The sequence below is a fragment of the Peromyscus californicus genome, unplaced genomic scaffold (genome assembly GCF_007827085.1).
Source record: "Peromyscus californicus insignis strain IS unplaced genomic scaffold, ASM782708v3 Scaffold_13__1_contigs__length_99412109, whole genome shotgun sequence".
Lineage (NCBI taxonomy): Eukaryota > Metazoa > Chordata > Mammalia > Rodentia > Cricetidae > Peromyscus > Peromyscus californicus.
Window position 1 is genome coordinate 7756073 of NW_026294424.1, and position 6134 is coordinate 7762206.

At 43.6% G+C, this 6134-nt stretch overlaps 1 non-coding gene across 1 annotated transcript; it reads left to right on the forward strand.

Annotated features, from left to right (window-relative positions):
- Positions 1–909: 909 nt before the first annotated feature.
- LOC128109231 (U6 spliceosomal RNA) lies at positions 910–1013 on the forward strand. The gene has a single exon (XR_008217765.1). It is a non-coding gene; the product is annotated as a U6 spliceosomal RNA (small nuclear RNA).
- The last annotated feature ends 5121 nt before the right edge of the window (positions 1014–6134 follow it).

Genomic DNA, 6134 nt, shown 5'->3' on the forward strand with positions numbered 1-6134 from the left:
ACTTAACCAATACTCAGGAATTATGCCCTTGGGCATTTATCCTAGAGAAATAAACTTAATAATCAGACAAAAATTCTGCATGCTTGTTCATAGAAGCTTAATTTAGAATAGCCCCAAGTGGGAAACCACCTCTCCTAGATGTCCTTTAGTGGATGTGCTTTAAGCACATTGGTAAATCTATACCATGGAATACTATTCAGCAGTAAAAAAGAGCTTTTACTACTTGTAGTACCTTTGTTGGTGTTCAAGAAAATCATATTGAATAGGGGAAGAAATCCAGGCTGGAGAGATGACTCTGCAAGCCAATGCACTTGTTGTCAGCTGGACAATTTGAGTTTGATTCCTGGGACACATATCACGGAAGGAAGGAGCCAACTTGTGAAAGCTGTCCTCTGACCTCAACATGCATGCACACACATACAGACAAATATCACACACACACACACACACACACACACACACACACACACACGCACATACCACATACACACACACACACACACACATGCACGCACGCACACACACACACACACGCACATACCACCACACACATACACACACACACCACTACTACCACACACTCACACACCACTACTACCACATACACCACCACACACACACACACACACAAACACCATACATACACACAAAAAAAAATTAATAAACAAACAAACAAATGGCTGGAGAGATGGCTCAGCAGTTAAGAGCTCTTGATATTATTATTCCAACTGACCTGAGTGCAGTTCCTAGCACCCACATTGGATGACTTGCTGTAACTCTAGCTCCAAATTTGGTACTTTCTTCTAGCCTCTTCCAGCACTAGTGCACATGTGGCATGCATACACACAGACAGACAAACACACACACACTTCAAAACTAAAAAAAAAATCTTTTTTTAGGAATGAAAGTATGCTCACACCGACAGCAAATACACTAGAATTGGACCAATCCAGAGAAGATTGGCATGGACCCTGCGTAAGGATGCCACAATTCATGAAGCATTCCTTATTTAGATAATGATGAGCCGGCGGTGGTGGCCCACGCCTTTAATCCCAGCACTGAGGAGGCAGAGCCAGGCGGATCTCCGTGAGTTTGAGGCCAACCTGGTCTACAGAGTGAGTTCCAGGACGGCCAAGATTACACAGAGAAACCCTGTCTTGAAAAAAAAATCAATATTAATGAAACCAAAATATAAAAAATAAAGATAAAAGTACTATCTCAAAAGCAAACATACCATGTGGCTAATCTTGATTTTCAACTTTACAAGATCTCAAATCATCTAGTTTGTTGTTGTTGTTGTTGTTTGTGTTTGTGTTTGTTTTTGTTTTTCAGGACAGGATTTCTCTATATAGCCCTGGCTGTCCTGGAACTCACTCTGTAGACCAGGCTGGCCTCGAACTCACAGAAATCCACCTGCCTCTGCCTCCCAAGTGCTGGGATTAAAGGTGTGCGGTCACCGCCCAGCTGTGAGAGAGTTTCTGGGTTGAGTTAATGGAGGTGTGAAGACCTACCTACAGGTAGACAGCACCGTTTTATAGACTGGGGTACCGGGCTGAATTAACTGGGAATGAACTGAGACCAACATTCATTCACCTTTCTCTGCTGACTGGCTACTGACGCATGGCCAGCTGCCTTGTTCCCCCGCCACCACGATAAACTGTGTCCCGGAACTGGGGGCCAAAGGAAACCCATCCATCTCTGAGGTGCTCTCGTCAGATAATTTGTTGCAGTGATGAAAAAATAACCAACACACTGATTCTATTTATACAACATTCTTTATGTGAAAAAACTGTAGAGGGGTAAATAGACTGGTGCCTATTAGTAAGCAGGGAGAACAGAACGCCGTGGCTGTACAAGGGATGCACAAGGCGTCCTCTCAGTGGAAATGTTCTGTAGTCCAACTGTGGCGGGAGCCAAACAATTTTACACATGTGAAAAATTGAATAGAAATAAGCATACAGATGCACAAAGATAAGCACATAAGTGAATGCTGTAAACCTGCTAAAACCTGAAGAAGGTGGATAAATTGTGTTACACGGTGTCTGTATTCATCCATCCATCCATCCATCCATTCATTCTTGTTTTTCATTCATCTTTAAATTTTTATTTCTTTTTATGTGTTTGAGTGTTTTGCCTGCATGCCTGGGCTGGTGCCCATGGAAGTCAGAAATGGAAGGTGGTGTCAGGTTCCCTGGAACTGGGGTTAAGGATGCCTATGAGTCACCATGTGGGTGCTGGGAATCAAACTTGGTCCTCTGCCAGAGCAACAAGTGTTCTTAACCATGGAGTCATATATCCAGCTCTCTCATTCATTTTTTGAGACAGATATTTGCTACATAACCCTGGTTAGACTAGTACTTGTTATTTAGCCCAGTATGTTTTCAAAATCACAAGCAACCTCCCAACAGCTTCCCAAACTCTGGGGTTACGGATGTGAGCCACCACACCTGGATGATAGGCTATAAAATTGTCAAGTTCCTACTTGTGATAGTTACACATGGTATTACCATAAATGGGCATGGTGGTAATAATCCCTGTATTCCCGTGGTGCCTATAATCCCAATATTCTGGAGGCTGTGCAGAAGGATTATGGGTTTGAGGCCACCCTGGGATAAAAAAGTGTGCTGGTTAGCTGTTTGTCAACTTGATACAAGCTAGGGTCGTCTGGGAAAGAGGGAACTTAATTGAAAAAAATACCTCCACCGGACTGGCCTGTAGACACAGCTGTAGGGCATCATCTTGAATAATGGTTGATGTGAGAAGAGCCAGTTTACTGTGGGCAGTGCCACTCCTGGTCAAGTGGTCCTGAGTTCTAGAAGAAAGCAGGTGGAACAAGCCATGGGGAGCAAGCCAGTAAGCAGCACCCTCCATGGCCTTCACTTCTGTTCCTGTCTCCAGGGTCCTGCCTTGAGTTTCTGCCCTGGCTTTCCTCCATGATGGACTATAAACTGTAAAGTAGAATAAACCTTTTCCTCCATGATGGACTATAAACTCTAAGCTAGAATAAACCCTTTCCTCCCAAGTGGCTTTTGTTCATGATGTTTGTCGCAGCATTAAGAAGCAAACAAGCCGGGCGGTGGTGGCGCACGCCTTTAATCCCAGCACTTGGGAGGCAGAGCCAGGCGGATCTCTGTGAGTTCGAGGCCAGCCTGGGCTACCAAGTGAGTTCCAGGAAAGGCGCCAAGCTACACAGGGAAACCCTGTCTCGAAAAAACCAAAAAAAAAAAAAAGAAGCAAACAAACACACATAGCAAGACCTTATGCTTAAATTAATAAATGCTGATAAACATATTACCTATGTGGGAGTGAAAGGCTTAGGGGTTTCTTGGGGTGATTTCTTCCTTCCTTCCTTCCTTCCTTCCTTCCTTTCTTTTTAACTTAAGGGTTTGTTTTGGCTTATAGCTCAAAAAGAATAAGAGTCCACCATGGTGAGTAGGGATGGCAGCAAGTGGCAGGCAGGGTGGTGGGCGGGAACAAGCCTAAGAGATCACTTCCTCAGAGTGATGTCCTTTTTTTTTTTTTTTTTTTTTTTTTTTTGGTTTTTCAAGACAGGGTTTCTCTGTGTAGCTTTGGTGCTTGTCCTGGGTCTTGCTCTGTAGACCAGGCTGGCCTCAAACTCACAGAGATCCGCCTGCCTCTGCCTCCCGAGTGCTGGGATTAAAGGCGTGCGCCACCACCGCCTGGCCGGAATGATTTCTTGTAAGTGCATTGAAACCTATAGTTATCTGCAAAGGGTTTTGTTGTTCTTAACTTCCAGGATGCTTGCTTCATGGCTCAAGGTGAGCTTGCCATTTAGTCTGTCACTCAGCTGTCCTCTAATAACTTGTGTCCTCCATCCATTATCTCTTTAACAGAGCCTGGGAAGATGTCTCCGTTGAACAGAAGGATGGAAGTTCAGCATGTGAAGTCCTGCTCCAGTCCACATAGAGATTAAGAGTCAGGAACAAACAGGAGCCTCCACACCCACAACCTTGACACCACACCTCCTCTCTGTCAGAGGCCATGTCTTAGGTCTTTGGTGAAAGACTAGCCAGGGCTTTCCTTCTCTATAATTCCTTGAGATTCCCTTAGATCCTTCCCGCTCCCGAGACTAAGTGTAAATCCTACGAGCATCACTCCCTGAGTGTTGCCTCAGAGAGGTTACTTCTCTTTCAGCTTCAGTCCCTAAGTCAGAGCTTGAAATTCCAGCACTGTCAGTGGATCGGATGAAGTAATGCATTTCAAAGGGCTCGAGGCACACCAAAGGGGGCAGTTATTATTAATAACAGGGCACAGTGAAGTAAAGTCTAAATATAGGCCACTCAGTCCTCTTTATCCTCTGGTTTGATGGGGAATGCTTTGAGGCTGAGTTTTAGACCTTAATTTTATCTTAATACCTTCTAAATGTTCCCTAGAGAGGCAGGTTCCCAGAAGGTCTATGATAACTATGATTCTGATAGAAATGTGATCAGAAAGTATAAAGAAAAGTAGAGTATTGATGATAAAATAAAATAAGAAGCCTTATGCCTAATCAAATGTTTCTCGTAAACTGTGAAGAAGACAGAGAATGCTCTTAGCCAGAAATTGGCCCCTGGACTTCCTGTCTCATAACCCCAGGTAACTTCTTGTTTTCAGTTTTGCAAGTGTGGGCTCTGTCTTTTCAGAAGTACACAAAAATGTGGAATTTGCAAAGTACTTTTAGGTACGACATGCCCTTACTATTTATACCACGCAGGACCCATGGCTGGTTTCAGAGCGAAGTTTTTCCACATAAAATCAACCCTTTTTGTGCTTTCCCAGCTATGACAGACAACCTTGCAAATTCACAAACAAATTCCTCAGCTTTATTACCAGTGCCAGTAACTGGGCTTGTAAAAGAACCTTTCATCTCCACATCTTAAGCAACATTGCAAACAGTAATTAAAGCTCCCTGATGAGGGAGGAGGTACATATTATCCAACACATTTCCAAACAGGTGAACCCAGACTTACAAATTAAAGGCCTGGCCATAGGTCACTAGGGGTTGGAGCAGGGAGGAGAGTAGAAATAATTCTAGACTTAGAAGCCAGGCGTGGTGGCTCACGCCTGTAATTCCAACACTTGGAAAGTGGAGGCAGAAGGATTAGAGGTTCTCACTCAGCTACCCATGAGGCCAGCCTGAGCTACATAAAACTCTGCCAAAAAAAAAATAAAATAAAATAAAAAATAAAAGAATTCTAGACTTTCCAGCTCTTGGATTCACCAGGGTGTTGGGTAGTAAGAGCCAAAGAAGCAAAATGGAAATGGCCCCTCAGGGCAGAGCATAAACAGTGATTACAGGGGCTGGAGAGAAGAAGGAGCCTCATATAATAGTACAAGATAAGGAAGGCAGGAAGAAAAGGAGGGAGGGGATGGACATATGAGGAAAACGCATGTGTGGATATATGAATGGATGGATACATACATAAATGACAAGAAGAGGGAAGAAAGGCACTTAGGAGACACTGTAAATGTATTTTATTCTTAAATTTGGTTGAAAGATCACCCCAAGGATCAAAGATCTTTGTGGAAGGGAAGGTGGAAAGACTGTAAGAGCAAAGGAGGTGGATAACTTCCAGGAAAGTATTGTTTTCCAGATACAACGGGGCCATCGCACCCATGAACGTATAGTGACTGACAGCACGTGCAAGACCCGCGCAAGCTCCACCCATGCCCAAGCTCCACCCATGCCCAAGCTCCACCCATGCCCAAGCTCCACCCAGACAAACACACATCCCCAACAGAGGAAGGACAAGTGATCTCACCTCCAGCTGAAAATCTATTAGCATTTGATAGCTGCTGGGAGAGAGAAGGTCACGGCCTGTAGCTGACTGTACACTGGAGCAGACCTGAATCCCAAGAATATCTGGGTAACACAAACTGGACTCAATAAGGAAAGAAAAAAAAAATAATCTCAAAGAACGGTGGGAAGAAATGGAAGGGTTGAGAGAGTAAAGGGAAGGAGTTGAGGGGTCTAAATTGTGTTCAAAATGTATTGTATGAAATTCTCAAGGAACTAATAAGAACATATTTTCCTTTGATTGAACGTAGAAGGAGCTAAAAGATTGCTATGTTTAGACCACCTGATTTTAAAATGTAGACTAGGGAGTTTATTTCTTTTTTTTTTTTTTTTTTAA